Source organism: Lepisma saccharinum, chromosome 7, assembly GCF_977018435.1.
Source record: "Lepisma saccharinum chromosome 7, izLepSacc3.1, whole genome shotgun sequence".
Lineage (NCBI taxonomy): Eukaryota > Metazoa > Arthropoda > Insecta > Zygentoma > Lepismatidae > Lepisma > Lepisma saccharinum.
Window position 1 is genome coordinate 2970155 of NC_139235.1, and position 17516 is coordinate 2987670.

Consider the following 17516-nt stretch of genomic DNA (forward strand, 5'->3'; position numbering starts at 1 on the left):
AGACGCAGAACGCTTGCATGTCGTCGTTTCCAAATTACAAGAAGAATTCACCGGCACGTTGGAAGAAATTAAATCCAAGTTACAGACTTTGGAAGATACCATGACGAACTGCAGGTCATCGGTAAAAGCGTCGCGAACATAAAAATTCAATTGGAGGCGTATCGAGATTTCGAACACATTCAAACCACCATCGCTACGCTTCAGGCGTCTCTGGAATTGATCAACGAAGAAATTAAAAATATTCACGCTGAAGCGAGAGCGTTGACGAGCATTCAAGACACGTTGAGCACGGTTCAGCAGAAGATCGAATATTTAGAAAATTTGAACGTCGAAACGAATCTCGCTCATTTTCATCACGTACTCGACAACATACAGGGTGACTTGGAATCGTTACGGACGAGCGTGCCTTCGAGCGAAGATTTGGAAAAATTGAAAACGGCGGTGACGGCACTATCCGATTCGAGCGACATCAAAAGTTCGTTGAGCGAACTCGAGAGTAGGGTGGCCAATCTCCCCACCTCCAAAGAATTGCACGCTTTGAAAAGAAACATATCTCGAATGCTGAAACGACTAGAAACGGAAACGGCGAACGTGGAACAGATTCGAGACGAAATTAGTTCGCTGGTGTCGACGCTGCCCACTTCGCAGAGCGTCGCAGACCTTCACACGCAGTTTACAGAGATGCGAAGCATCGTGAACGATCTTACCGAGAAGAGCTCGAAATTGAATCAAGTCGAGAACCTTCAGAACATCGTCGTCAACGTCAGAGATCAAGTTGGAGTGCTGGAATCCACGCAGGAATCGACGCTGGCCTCTTTCGGTGCCAAGTTGCAAGAACTCAACGAAAACTACAAGCAGTTGAACGTGGAAGTGAAAATCAAACCGTCGTTTTCTACCGTAACGGATACCATAATCGAGCATTTGCTGCCCATCGAAAATAAACTCGGACAAGTTCACAGTAATCTCGTCACCTTCGACACTAAATTCGCCAAATTGTTCACCTTGCAAGCCATCGAAATCAACAGCGATCCCAATCAACAGAGAATCTCCACGTTCGTCGAAGGTAACAAACTGTACATGTTGCATTCTTATCATCCGTACTACAAGTTTCTCCTCGATGGAACAATTCAGATAAACGAATTTTCGTACTGGTCTCACGGCAGAAAAGCTAGCGTTCCCACCATGACCTTAATATCGAATCGTGGTGTCCAGAAAGCAGGAAACATTCCTCTGGCACGTTGGAACGAAACGCGCAACATATATGAAATACACGAAGACGAAGATCTCACTGTTTTCGACGTGAGTGCCGGCGATAAGCTGATCATTCAAAACGCGAGCGAGGTGCCACCTTCTTTGAATCCCATCACGCTGGTGCTTCTCTTGAAACGTAATCTCTAAACAAAAAAAATGTCTAGGCAAGCCATCGTCGAAGAATTGCATAAACCTGCACGCCGCAACTACGAACGTTTGGCTGTGGTAACCAAGGGCATCGACGACCTCTGGCAAAGCGACCTCGTGGAGATGAGCAGCGGCAATTTGAAAAACGTACATAAATGGAACAAGGGCAACAAGTACCTTCTCACCGTCATAGACACGTTTTCGAAATTCGCATGGGCTCTACCTTTGAAGGCGAAAACGGGATCGTGCGTCGCGGAAGCATTCAAATTAATTTTTCGCGAAAGCGGCAGACGACCTCGGTTTCTGCAAACGGACAACGGTAAAGAATTTTACAACGCCCTATTCCAAAAGTTTATTCAAAAACATGGCATTCGATATTATTCGACCTTCAGTCACATCAAAGCCAGCATCGTGGAAAGATTCAATCGAACCTTGAAAACACACATGTGGAAACGATTCACGCTTCGGGGAAATTACAAATGGGTCGACATCCTGCCGGAACTCGTCGACACCTATAATGATACGGTACACAGAACGATAGGCATGAAGCCAGTTGACGTTACCAAGTCTGACGAGCAGCGTTTAATTTCTACAGTTTACTGTCCAAAGTACACGCCCACGACAAAAAAAGCTAAATACAAAATTGGAGACCGGGTGAGGATCAGCAAATTCAAACGCACCTTCGAGAAGGGGTTCACAAAAAATTGGAGCACGGAACTCTTTACGGTGGTTCGAGTTTTACCCGGAAACCGACACACGTATATAATAAAAGATAGTAGCGGCGAGATTTTGAAAGGAAGATTTTACGAAGAGGAACTCTCTAAAACGAAACACCCCGACACGTACCTCATCGAGAAAGTATTGCGTAGGAAAGGTGACAAACTGTTTGTCAAATGGCTGGGACTTCCGGAAAAGAGTTGGATCGACGCGAACGAAGTGATCTTGTGAGTACGTGGAACGTGGTGAAGCGTCTACCGGATCCGGAAAGTCAAACGAAGAAAAAGAACGGCGAGTTGCTTCCCGACAGCATCCGCTGTCTGATCGTAGGTCCTTCGGGGTGTGGGAAAACGACACTGCTCGTGGACAATTTTCTCCTCGCACCGAATTGGTTAGATTGGAAGAACAGGCACCTGTACGTGTTCTCGAAAAGTTTGTAGCAATCCAAATACCAGCAACTGATGAAACTGTACGATGGTCTGGACATTGCAACGTTCGCATCGGAAATAAAACCACTCGACGATTGTCGTGAAAATTCAGTTGTTGTGTTCGACGACGCCATCCTGGAAAATCAAAATGAAATTCGCAACTTTTTCACGCAAGGTCGTCACAAAGGAATGGATTGTTTCTACCTAGCTCAAACGTTTTCCAAAATTCCAAAACAGTTAGTACGCGACAACGCTAATTTCATATGTTTGTTTCGTCAAGATCACACCAACCTCAAGCACGCGTACGATGACTACGTAGGCGGAGACATGAACTACAATCAATTTTCGGAACGCTGCTGCTCTACTTGCTGGAACGGTGACGATTTCGGATTCGCGACGATCGACATGACGAGGAAACCCAACGACGGAAAATACAGAAACAAAATCAACGACTTTCTAAACGTTGCAACGTTGTGAGAAACGACGTGTATAAATAACGTCATGACGAAACGAAAAATCGAGGACGAAAATCTCAAGTTGCGAAAATACCTCGCGAAACGCTTCAAAGGTTGGAAATCCGAGAATCGCGGATTCTACGAAGAGAAGAAACGTCAGGATCAACCTGTGATCGATGCCATCAGCGGTCTAGGTAAAGAAATTAAAAGTGTCACGGAACAAAATAAAAATTTGATCAACGAACTCGTACCGCTCGCAGCTAAAAGTTACGCCGTACCCACGCCCATTTCGAGCATTCCTTCGACACCGTTCGAACTGAAGGATGCACCGGCACGACGCCGAGCTATAGGTAGCACGTCGTCGTCTTCGGATAAAATCGAGTTGGGACCTTTGGCGCGAGACTACCTGAGTACGGGGAAATTCGACAAGGATGAAGTGTTCGGATTGTATCCCAGCATGGAAACCAACGAAGGCGGTGGTGTGGTGTGGAAGATTGGGAAATCGAAGGTGACCTTCGAAGGCAACGACATTAAAGTCAATTTAGGCGAGAAGGATAGTTGGACCAGGTATTCGGGTACGGTGGGACTGTGGGAACTCGTTGCCAAAAAGCAGCCGAAAGATTACACCGACGAAGATTACCAGAGTTACAAGGAAATTCTGATCATGACGGATGCCTTGTAAGAAGTATCGACATGTTGGATGATTTGAACATTGAATATGCAAAAGAAGTATCAATGTTGGATGATGTGAACATTGAAGATGAAGAAGAAATATAGACATGCTGAATGATTTGAACATTGAATATGCAAAAGAAGTATCAATGTTGGATGATGTGAACATTGAAGATGCAGAAGAAGTATAGACATGTTGGATGATTTGAACATTTAAGATGCAGAAGAAATATCGACATGTTGGATGATTTGAACATTGAATATGAAGAAGAAGTATCGACATGTTGGATGATTTGAACTTTCAAGATGCAGAAGAAGTATCGACATGTTGAATGATTTGAACATTGAAGATGCAGAAGAAGTATAGACATGCTGAATGATTTAACATAGAAAGAAAACCTAAAGAAGTACAAACATGCTGGATGGTTTTAACATTGCAGAAGAAGTATCGACATGCTAGATGATGTATACATGAAGAAACGAAGAGGCACAATAATAGAAGTGATGCATGATTTGAACATGGAAATGATTGAGAAACATACCCCAGAAAATGAATAAAAATACTAGACGATTTTAATATAGAAGGAACAAAGAAATGTGATAGAAGAATGAACATGGCGGATGATTTTATGGAAGTGTAAAGGTAGAACGCCAGATAATCATAGAATGATTAACAAATAATGCTAACGGATATTATGATGTATAAACGTGTAGCTCCTACGATAGTTGTTTCCAAAAATCATTTACTACCGCCGCTAAACAAATGCGTGCACAAAGTACGTTACATTCCCAGTGCTTACTGTGCCGCTGAAAGGCTAACAGGGGAAAGGGCTGGTTCAAAGCTCGGTCATCCGTAATGACAATTGATGAAACAAATTAATATTTTCCACTCCAAAGGAAGAGGGTCGAACAATTTCGAACGGGAAATCGTCAAATGCAGGTATGCAGGACAAAGTAGGGGATGGTAGGTGCAAAATTGCATGAATTTGCTTCCCCCAGCGTGCCCTAACACCCCCATCCAAACGCCCGTGGCGTAACCGGAGGGGAAAGAGGGGTCAATTACCACCGGTGCATACTGCTCACAGTGCCATGAACGAGTCGAAATCTCCCACCGATCGACTCAGCTATGCGAAGCTTCCAAATCGAACTGTACAGGCAATACATCTCCCCACCTCCGCGGGAGAAGGATCAAAATGCTGGATAATTTGGAAATTGAAAGAAGAACAGAGGAAGAATCGAAATGCTGGAAAATTGGAACATGAAAGTAACAAAGAAGAGGGGAAGAAGAAGAAAATACTGGATGATTTGAACACGGAAAGGACAGGGTTGAATGTAGAAACGCACAGTCGGAGGTTCACCGGACGATACATGTGGATACGAACAGAGAAAGGCCAATAATTTCTAATATCGGACCACATTTCCAATTATGCAAACATAGATGAAGAAGCTAGTACCGTATTGGCCCAAAAAATAGCCGCGCTCTTATCGAAAATTCAATTGTGAAAAGTTAAGGTGTGGCTTTTATTCAGCAATTTAACAGCAATTTAACAGCAATTTTTTGCTGTTTAAGTCCCCCATTTTGAGTTATTGTTTTTCAACAAATTTCACACACTTATAGCGTGGAAAACATCGAGAATTATCCACTTGAAACAGGTTCACATTTCGCCTTATGCCTTATCAGTACATAAAAACTGTTGGATCTTCGGTAGTGAATTTAAGGCGAAATGGGAAGTTGCTTTCTGCCTTTTCCGTTTCGGCGACTTAAGTCTAGACTTAGCGAATCTCGCCCAAGAATAAAAACCTTACATTCAATTCGATCTAATCATTTTTATTCTAAAGATTAGTGCATACTTAGCACGGATTTCAAGAGTGCTAGGTTCAGTAGAGTTCACAAGCAAAGATCAAAAAAGAAAGTTTCCCTCGTCTTTTATTGATTCGGAACAAACATCTCCAACAAGATCGCAGACCTCTCGTCCATATTTTAACAAGACACCAGGTGGATTTCTAATAAGGATAGGAATTAAGTGAATTAAGGAATCCAGTGATTCTCTCTCTCTCTCTCTCTCTCTCTCTCTCTCTCTCTCTCTCTCTCTCTCTTCTTTCTCTCTCTCTCTCTTTCCCTATCTCTCTCTCTCTCCCTGTCTCTCTCTTTTTTCTCTCCCCTGAATTTTGACCTTTCAAAGTATTTTTCCTTCTCCCTCACCCCTCCCTCCCTCTGCTTTCTCTTCATCTTGTAGCCTTGTCCCTCATTATCCTGCTCTCCCCTTCCCTCGCACCAGTTCTCTTCGGATGACGAGAAACCTCGGAGCATCATTAAAATCAGATTATGAGGAGAATAAAATTGCAGGGAGGGGGAAATCTTTGTTCTTCAGGGTGGACAGGACATGACGCGGGAGTGGAAGAAAATCCTCTTTGTACTCGTGGACCTCAGACAAGAGTCGCTGCACTCCTCAAAGAAAGTTACACGGGGACTTTCTGCTTCGGAAACCCACAAGCTAACCATTGCACGTAAGATGGCGGCACGATCAAGTCTCTCTGATGTTCCTCCTTTCATTTAAGCCACACTAACATTATTGTATTTTATTTTCCTTGGTTCCTGCTCGACCCAGTGGCATTAGCACCCCTAGCCCCCTTTCGGCGCCGCCACTTTAAAAATTGCTGATAGATGGTTCTACAACAGAAAAACAAAAAGGTGCGGAACGGCCAAAGCAAAGAAATAGCCGTTCTCTGTGAGTAAATTAAAATTGCTATCTATAAAATGCATTATCTATTTGGTATAAATCTTACATATGTAATTATAAGCAGGTGAAGAATTCGTGGTATCATGACACATCCTTGCTATATTTGTAACATCTTTCCTATAAGATGCTTCTCGTTCGTACATAACTCGAACTTGAAAATGTTTTATAGATGGCAACAGTACACGCATAAAAAAAACTAAAGAACGACACGTATGTGAGAAAGTGAAAATCGCTCTACGCGCAAAGCCGCCGCGGAAGATATTCCGTACACCTTTTACACGTATGCATATGGACATGAAGGGAATTCGCTAAACGCAGAACGGGAACATGTACACTTCTGTTCACAAAAAGTGGCACACTCGTTTGAGTTGTCCAGCTTCGTGGCCGGAAGTACAGCCGAAGTAAGTGTTCGGAAAGCAGCAGTCTTGCTTACTATCAATCAATTTAACCATATCCAGGGAATTTTGTCTCTCTCAGACTCAAAAAAAAGGGCCTAACAGAAAGATTGCAGCGTAAATATTAATTAACTGGAATTTCCACGTCTACAATCAATGTAATTTAAATGTGAAATATTCCTGAAATTTATTTTAAAAAGAAACCCATTTTTGACGTTCGTGACGAAGTAGTTATCACAATTCGTTAGAATGCGAGGGCCCCGGATTCGAATTTGGCGTGAGCTTGGGTGTTCTTCATCGTCGCGAGTAGCCGAAAATGGAAGAAAAGCAACACTAAATAACGAAAAGGAAAAAACGCAATAAGAATAAGCGAGACAGAAATAGTGCTGTTGCAATTCCTGATTCGGAAATAGTGTTATCCTAGTCCAGGAGAAGGCTTGAAGAATACACTTTTGCAAATAGAATTGCAAAAGTTGGCACTCAATATGCGATGGAAAAAATAATAGAAATCCTAAAGGAAGAAGAGTTTATGTCACAGCCGGGGGGGAACATGAGAGGAGGTAAGCCCCCCCCCCCACATCAGTCATCCAGGCTATTAAAAATAAGTCAATGGTTGTCCTCTCATTTAACTTTAACAGTAAATGGAATTTTTGTAAAATAAAAATTGTCGGGTTATACCCGGTACTTGTTTTACATGCACGTTGGTTTCGTAATGGAGCACAAAAATAGAATTGTGAATCTCGAAAAACTTCTTACCGAATGAATGTCTCCGTAGATTCCAGAATAATGACTCGTCATTTTGAAATAAATAGTTTAAAATAAAATAAAAATATGTGCCGTTGGTTAATGAGATTCGTAGTCACATAGCAGAATCCACTATATTGACGGAAACTAGGGAACTGTTATCATTTACGGTTGCAAACACTAAGCTTCCACAAACGCACAATTTCCCAAAGTCTTCATTAATTTTCATGCACAAGCTTCACTTGTATTTTGTCAGCAATGTGTACAGCATATGAACCCTATCTGATGAAACGTATTGCTTTCAAATTAATGTAATTAGCGAGAAGCGACATCAAAATTTCGAGCTCGACAGGAAAAAATGCAATCTTATGGATAAATTACTCGAACAGCTTGGTTTCTTTTTGGCTTGTGGCCATGTCGGTTAAAGGCCAGCTTTGTAAGCTGAAATCCTAGGTTCGAATCCTCGTGTCTCCAAAATATTTTTTCTTACCAAATGTGTGTTATATAATGTATTTTTTTTTCTCGTCGCACCAATTGCAGCCTGAAACTTTGTTATTGTTTGCGTGCCAATAAGAAAATATGTATTGAAACTACTACTCGTTCAGAGAACGTGACTGTTACTCGAGACTACTTGACATTGAGATTTTTTAGTTGCTGCTAAGCCTCGATATTTACAACAAGTGCTAAAATTGAAAATTGTTGTGTGATAAAACACACCGTTAATATTCTCAAGAAGAAATTAAGTGAGTAAGTTGTGAGGAACATCAGGACATGTATTTTAAGATGATCCGTCATTCACGTGTCACTCTCCTCGTTTTAGGGGTGTAAGGGGTGCTCCTTCCACGTAGTACACCCTGGAATACAGACTAACGAGGCTCTGGCGACTGGCCCTATGGCCAGTATAATTTTGTTTGTGTTGTCCTGTGTTTTGTCCTTATTTGTGCTGAGTGCTGCTTTACAGCCTCAGCTTTTAACGAAAGCCAGAATATTTTAATATTTTATGATTTTAGTTATGCAACGTTAGAGTTGTTATGTGTAACGATAAGGGGCTGGACCCCGTATAATGTGACGGGTGCAAAATAGCCTTAGTGCTGACGCACCCAAAATTTTAAATTCAAATTCAAATTCTCCTCGTTTTATACATAGATAGAGATTTACAAGTGACCCACTCGATGAATGCTCGCACCTTAAGAGTAATTTTCAGATGGGAAGGAATGGAAGCCTGGTCCAAATTGTAAAGTCAAGACGTGCTCAGAATGTAGATGTTATTATCAGAAACAAACAGAATTAGTCAGTAACTACAATTATTTACCTAAACATCACTCATATGGCACTTAGAATAGAGCTGTAAAATATGTATTTTGAATGATTAGCTGTTTGAGTTAATTCATAGTGCACGAGTAAGTGTTTGCATCAACCCTCTGTTCTAAATCTGTAATTTTGTAAACGTCAAGGAATATCATTTGATCCGGTTGGAGGAGTTATGAATAAGAATTTTAAAACAACTACTTTTAACTAAAATTATCGACCAAAGTTGCTTTCTAGTAGTGTTTGTTTAAAAAGGAAGCACTATTTTCGGGGACTATGTATTTCATAAACATGATGAAAAGTTTGCCTGTCTCTTTTTTATCTAGAAATGTGGATTTTTTGATTTTTATGTTCTTGGAAAATGATTAATTTAATTATTTTTTTTGGAGAGTTAATTTTATAGTTCTCCAGCTTAATCGTGACCTAAATTAGAAATTGATAAATTTTGTGACATAAGAGACAGACTTTCGTATATTGTGTTGTAAGTTAGTCCCCTTGTAATAGAGTGGCTCTGGGTTCGATATCAGGTGGCAGGCACATAGTGGTTCAGTTTTCACTTGCAACTGAGAGTCCCGTCCCGAGTTTAATTGAAGTGTGAGTGTGACGTATCCACAGACTTTTGACACATTTTGAAAAAAATCACTTTGCCACGTGCCCTCGTAAAAATCAAGAGATATTTGAAATAAATGTAAAATTTTTCCATCTCTACGTAACCTCTAAAAGCGCAGAAATATAGGTTTCCCCGTTAGCACCATATGTTTTTACATCTGAATGTTTGCTATTGAATTGAAAGTTGGCGGTTTTCGAAATTACATATTATTATATATTATACATCGATGGCCAACATAAATAGAAAAATCAAAATCTACTTTCGAATCTTGCTACACTTCACTGTCTACCGCGTAAATAAAGAGAAGAAAAAATTTCTGATCCTGACAGGATTCGAACTCGCGACAGTTGCAGTTTCTTAATTTATACCAAACCAAATTAATTGTTTCTGCTTCACGGTTGCAAAGAAGAAAAAGCTGTATTGACAGGTTTACGTGACTACGTCACTGGTGCTAATATTACTCGAACACTGCGAATGCTTGATGTTGGCAGTCTAAAGCAGCTCCCGCGAAAGCCAACATACAAGAGGAAGCTTTTATTCAGATAGTTCGTAACAAGGAAACAAACATTCCATGAAATGTGACGTCGAATTTACTTAAAACCAATTCATACGATAAGTTACCCCAGACGATACCTGCATAGTATAATGTGAATGGAACGACACATTTGTCCCTTTCATCTCTCATACTGCAATGGTTGTATTGCTATTAATATTAGATTGCAGTCCGGATTCAGATGTTTCGCTTCAAATTGCACCTCGAAAGAAGTATAATAAGTATAATATGAAAAGAATAATTCAACCAGTTAATAATTCAAAATACATATTTTACAGCTCTATTTTAAGTGCCATATGAGTGATGTTTAGGTAAATAATTGTAGTTACTGACTAATTCTGTTTGTTTCTGATAATAACATCTACAATCTGAGCACGTCTTGACTTTACGATTTGGACCAGGCTTCCATTCCTTCCCATCTGAAAATTACTCTTAAGGTGCGAGCATTCATCGAGTGGGTCACTTGTAAATCTCTATCTATGTATAAAACGAGGAGAATTTGAATTTGAATTTAAAATTTTGGGTGCGTCAGCACTAAGGCTATTTTGCACCCGTCACATTATACGGGGTCCAGCCCCTTATCGTTACACATAACAACTCTAACGTTGCATAACTAAAATCATAAAATATTAAAATCTTCTGGCTTTCGTTAAAAGCTGAGGCTGTAAAGCAGCACTCAGCACAAATAAGGACAAAACACAGGACAACACAAACAAAATTATACTGGCCATAGGGCCAGTCGCCAGAGCCTCGTTAGTCTGTAGTCCAGGGTGTACTACGTGGAAGTGAGGTTGACTATTGGGTGCACTACGTGGAAGGAGCACCCCTTACACCCCTAAAACGAGGAGAGTGACACGTGAATGACGGATCATCTTAAAATACATGTCCTGATGTTCCTCACAACTTACTCACTTAATTTCTTCTTGAGAATATTAACGGTGTGTTTTATCACACAACAATTTTCAATTTTAGCACTTGTTGTAAATATCGAGGCTTAGCAGCAACTAAAAAATCTCAATGTCAAGTAGTCTCGAGTAACAGTCACGTTCTCTGAACGAGTAGTAGTTTCAATACATATTTTCTTATTGGCACGCAAACAATAACAAAGTTTCAGGCTGCAATTGGTGCGACGAGAAAAAAAAATACATTATATAACACACATTTGGTAAGAAAAAATATTTTGGAGACACGAGGATTCGAACCTAGGATTTCAGCTTACAAAGCTGGCCTTTAACCGACATGGCCACAAGCCAAAAAGAAACCAAGCTGTTCGAGTAATTTATCCATAAGATTGCATTTTTTCCTGTCGAGCTCGAAATTTTGATGTCGCTTCTCGCTAATTACATTAATTTGAAAGCAATACGTTTCATCAGATAGGGTTCATATGCTGTACACATTGCTGACAAAATACAAGTGAAGCTTGTGCATGAAAATTAATGAAGACTTTGGGAAATTGTGCGTTTGTGGAAGCTTAGTGTTTGCAACCGTAAATGATAACAGTTCCCTAGTTTCCGTCAATATAGTGGATTCTGCTATGTGACTACGAATCTCATTAACCAACGGCACATATTTTTATTTTATTTTAAACTATTTATTTCAAAATGACGAGTCATTATTCTGGAATCTACGGAGACATTCATTCGGTAAGAATTTTTTCGAGATTCACAATTCTATTTTTGTGCTCCATTACGAAACCAACGTGCATGTAAAACAAGTACCGGGTATAACCCGACAATTTTTATTTTACAAAAATTCCATTTACTGTTAAAGTTAAATGAGAGGACAACCATTGACTTATTTTTAATAGCCTGGATGACTGATGTGGGGGGGGGCTTACCTCCTCTCATGTTCCCCCCCGGCTGTGACATAAACTCTTCTTCCTTTAGGATTTCTATTATTTTTTCCATCGCACATTGAGTGCCAACTTTTGCAATTCTATTTGCAAAAGTGTATTCTTCAAGCCTTCTCCTGGACTAGGATAACACTATTTCCGAATCAGGAATTGCAACAGCACTATTTCTGTCTCGCTTATTCTTATTGCGTTTTTTCCTTTTCGTTATTTAGTGTTGCTTTTCTTCCATTTTCGGCTACTCGCGACGATGAAGAACACCCAAGCTCACGCCAAATTCGAATCCGGGGCCCTCGCATTCTAACGAATTGTGATAACTACTTCGTCACGAACGTCAAAAATGGGTTTCTTTTTAAAATAAATTTCAGGAATATTTCACATTTAAATTACATTGATTGTAGACGTGGAAATTCCAGTTAAGTAATATTTACGCTGCAATCTTTCTGTTAGACCCTTTTTTTTGAGTATGAGAGAGACAAAATTCCCTGGATATGGTTAAATTGATTGATAGTAAGCAAGACTGCTGCTTTCCGAACACTTACTTCGGCTGTACTTCCGGCCACGAAGCTGGACCAACTCAAACGAGTGTGCCACTTTTTGTGAACAGAAGTGTACATAGAAAATATGGTCGTATAGTATAACATATGGAAGTCGGTCCGTGCCGAACAATATATTTCGGGTAAAAACAAATTGTTTGCATGAGTTAGTCGCAGTCCCGCGAACAATGAAAATTACCTCACCGTGGCACTGCGTTACTTCAGGAGGGGCGGGGTGGGGGGTACCCTGAAAGTGACATGAAATTGAAATGGATAGGAGGAGAAGCGAACTGTGTACAAGATTGCTGAATACAGTCGAAAGACACGGTTCAGTTGAAACATTCTTCGTCGCAAGGGCTTTGAGGGGAGAATGGGAAGAGGGAGGGGAGGGCGATTGACCGAGAAGGATCGAAGTATTCGTTCAGGGCTCTTCCTACAGCGATCGATTGCACCTTTTTTATCTTCCTTTTCAGCCATGTTTCCGGTAACAATGGATGATGCCGTTTTGAATTGAAAATATTTTTTCCTCCTTCTTTGCATCTCTCTCTCTCTCTCTCTCTCTCTGTATGTTCCTGTTCTTCTTTCCCTTTTTTTTTGGAAGAAACTTCCAGATATTGGCAGCTTTGCTCTCACAGTGGTAGTCATTTTGTTGACAAGTTTGTTGGGCTCCATCTCATTTCCTGGCATCCGACTGGTCAGACTCGCACACCTGCTAGTGGCAGATTCAATATCCCCCTGCTGCTCTCAGCGAAGCTCGATATTCTTGCTCAAACTGTGGAACAACCGTCTTTCTCACACCTGTCAGGGGATGGAAGTTAGCACGGTTCTTCAGCATCCAACGCCTGGCCAAGAAGGACGAATTTAACGTCTCGGCTAATCAGATTCGGAATTAACACCGCTCTAGGATTTTGATTCTGGGAGTATGAGTGGGTGTGTGTGTGCATAGAAAGCAACATGTATCAATTGATTAGGTGTATTTAACTTGAAGAGAGTACCGTAGAGATTTGAACAGTGGCGTAGGGACATGGGCGTGCACAGGGCGCATTGCACACCACAAAAGTTTATTACTGAGGCTTCTTGGGATGTATGTGTAGTAGTTCAAGTTGATTGATTGCTCCGTTTTATTTTACTTCGCTTTTTTGTCAATTTTGGCTAATCGCGGAGTGATGATGTGGTGAAACTGACGAAGCGACACTCACAAAGAACACCCATGTCCAGGCCAGGATTCGAAACCGAGACCTCTGGCGCCGTAGCGCGCTTGGCAAATCACTCCGCCATTAATGTCAGCGAAATGTATCAATTGACACATATTTATTTATTTATTCCTTGCTTTGGATGGAGAAGTTAAGGCACAAGCCTTTTCTTCCATTTAACCATATCTACTTTACATTTTATAAATAGATTTTTATTGCTAACCGTTTGTGAAATATATAAAAACTAAAAACATTAAGCTACCAAAAAATGAAACATATAAAAACTAAGAACATTAAGATACCAAAAAAGAAAAACACAAAAAGTAAATGAAAAACACAGAGAAATACATACACACTAAGAAAAGAAAAAAATACACGTAAAACAAACACAAATAACAAACATACTCAAATTACAGAAAAAGTCAGTGGGTGTTGGTCCTGCCAGTTTACACGAAGTTTTAATTTTATTTCCCTGTTTTCAGTCCTGATAAGTTGACTCCAGAAGATGATTTCTTAATTTTGATTTGAATTGGCCGAGAGAAGATGAGTTTCTTATGTCATTGGGGAGGTCGTTCCACGCTCTGGTAGCAGAAACCGTTTGGAAATTTCCATAAAACGTTGCCTTGTGGGAGGGGATGGTCAGCAGAGAGTTGTCTCGCGAACGGGTGGCAAAGGTGTGTGCTGCACTTAGGGGTTGAAATCGTCAAAGTAGGTAAGGGTGTAACAGATTGTTTACAGAACGTTCCGGGAAGAAAGAAGCAAAAGGAATCGAAACACCCCTTTTTGAAATAATAGACTGAGTCCGGTACACAAAGGGAAGTAAGCGCTCGTGGATTTGCGCGCGGAGACGTTGAAGCAGTTGGCGCGGAGCAGTTACAGCAGTTGGCGCGGAGATTTTGACTGGAAGGTGGTCGCGCAATTCAGTGCTCTTTCTGTTGAGTTTTGCATACCTCCGGTTACATTTTCTTGGCGAAGTGGTAAAGTAGTCTCTTGAGTCGGAAGACCACGCTAGTCCGCCGTTGTTTGCAGAGGCACAAGAAACGTTAAATCGGCATTAATGCTCTCCGGAAAAGAGATGGTGCGGAAGTGAACTCACTCTGCAGCAGTTAGCAGACTTTCAGTCAGTGACGCCGAGGTTGCAGAGAAGGATTTTCTCCAGCGACAAGACACCAAGGATCGTCGAGAAAAGAAGACGGAACAACGAGGATTTTAGTGAAGTGATCCCCAGTGTCGAGAGCTCTCGTGTTTAACCCCCACAAGCTCGATCTTCTGATGAAAAAATCCTACTAAAGTTTGAAAAGCGCTAATTCCTTCTAAAGGCCGGCCAAGTAATCGTGAGTAAAAAGGTTAAATTTGTTCTTTATATGTAAATATATGTGAGAGTGGTTTTTTTTCTTATATTTCTTTTACCAAGATAATCTAAAGGACTGGTGTCAACTCTTGTATTGGGCTTACTCATGTAAACCAAGAACCACCAGCGAATCAGTGTGAACCTTTAATTATTTTTTTTGTGAAGTTTTTTCTTAGTTTTCTTCTGTAATAAAAGAAAGTAAAGGTAATTGGTTATTCTTTCCTTCAAACATTGAAATCTATAATAATAGTTGAAATCAGTTTATCTCAACCGAACTGTAGTTAAAAAGCAAAGCTAAGTCTAATACTAATAGTAATAACGATAAAATCACGTTATATCGTTATAAGGGGGTTCTCTTGCGTATATTAAAGTGCACAAACAGCTAAGTAATTACTTTTAGTGGATCAAAATACGCGCAGAAATGCATTAAAAGGGTCACCTTTCTCTCAGCAGTTGTTCCGGGTTCTGACAGCATTATTACGTCATCGTAGTTGTCCAATCTCAGAATGCAACCGAGTTATGGGACTCTCCGTTAGGTTACGGCTACACTGAGCCATATTGAAGAAAATAAAAGAAAATTCCTTACTTTTACCAAAGTTTATTCTCGTTTTTTCATAATTAAAATCGCTCACAACGATAGCACTATTATCACAAACACAATTTCGGATGCAATGGATAATGCGGATATTCGGATAATGTGATATCCTGATAGAACAGATTTGATGAAAGAAAATACAGTGAAATATAGAAATGACGAATAAAAGAATATGTGGATAGCCCGTAAAACGGATAAACGATAAAAGTGTCCGGATAATGCACACATTTGGATAATCCGGATATGCAAAAAAAATCGACTATTCGGATATTTGAAAACCGGATGGAAAATTATCCGATATCCGGAAAAAAATATTATCCGGATTTGGCCATCCCTACTGTGGAGGCGGTAACAACCTCAATAAATGAAGCCTATGGAAAGGCATTTCTGTATCTGCGCACCACAGAACTTTCTTTTCTGTTGTTGCTGTCCGACACAGCTCCTTATCAACTACTTAACGCGCAGCTGTGATAACACACTGCGTCAATCCAGGAAATCATCGCCTAGTCCACGTGCGTGGAATACCTTACGCAGAAAGAATTTCGCATTCAGATCTCATTATTTAGTTCGCTAATGGATTTGCCTGATGAGGATTCCTGTCTCGCAAGACTTGGTTTTTCCTTCCCTTCTTTCGCTCTTCCAACCCCTCCCATTGCGTCCGAAACTCTTTCGTTTGTTTTTCTTCCTGCTTCTCTTTGGTGTAATCAACAAATTACTCTGGAAATTGTTTGTTTATCTTACTCGTTCATTTTCTCAGTTTCTCTCTCCCTCTCCCCATTTTCTTTAATTAACTCTTAACAATCGTTCTTTTTTAATTACATTCCGTTAGTTGCTTGGTGACAGGTTTTCACCGTCTCTTGTTTTTCCATGTCATTTTCATGCTCGGCTATGGTTTCGCTTCTCATCAGGTATTATATATATATATATATATATATATATTACTTCTGTAATTACTATCTACTTTCGCTGGAATAGGAATGTTGTTTCTGAGTGAGAGATTGAAATTGGTCTTCTGAGAGAATTATCTTGGAAATCAAGATGTCTTCCAAGAAAACCTTATTTTTTTCTGTTACTACCCTACATGTAAAAGGGAGGTAAAATGACAGGGGAGGAATGAGAGTGTGGTATCAATAACAGAAGCATTAACCTTAAATTCTATAACTAATCGCGTAAGGTCCTGAAGAACAACGACAAGTAATTTCAATAAACAAATTACAACAAAAGCTTGACTTGAATGGATCTCATGGAGAAGAGCTTCTTATCAGGAACAGTGTGAAAAATATCCAAAAAATTGATTGATTAGGTTTATTTTCCGTCGCTATTTTTTCCAATTTTGGCAGATGATGGTGGTGACTGATGACATGATGAATTTGAAGACACTCACAAAGATTACCAAGGTCGGTATTCGAACCCGAAACCTCTGGCGTCGTGGCACCGTTTGTAACAAACCGGATGCACTTTAGTGGGTATTCGGTATCTGAAGCATTCGGGAAATCTTCTTGAAGCTGCAGTTCTTATGGACTTTTCACTTAAATTGAATGCATTTACTTTTTCTATGTGACGTCACTTCACGACGTCAATGCCTAGTGCACTACCAATTGGATAGAGGAGAACTTTGGACTTCACGAGCGTATATTAGTGGTTTTGGAACCTGGAGTTGATGGCAATGGATGTAAGAGGAACACTCATTTGAGTTATTTTATGAGTGTTCGGAGTTTGAATTGGGAAGAAGAGCATAAGAATACTGAAAACCATTAGGGTTCCCTGCAACCCTTGGCAGAAGTCTCCAGAGAAACGCACCCCCTCCCCCACCCCCGTAACTTTTGGAGCCTCAGCAGTCATTGCATTTGCTCCGCTTGGGGAGGCTGCGATTCGATTCTTCGTCACTCCATTTTCATCGCCAATTCTTCAGTTCTCCTTTTTTCATTTCTGGAAAAATCTGAACTTCGTAAGCCTAGCTTGAGTACAAAA

General features: G+C 40.4%; 1 long non-coding RNA gene across 1 annotated transcript in view; it reads right to left on the bottom strand.

Moving 5' to 3' along the window:
* The window catches only part of LOC145990113 (uncharacterized), a 529338-nt gene that overhangs the window by 286813 nt on the left and 225009 nt on the right, over positions 1-17516 (bottom strand). The gene's annotated exons all lie outside the window — the stretch shown is intronic.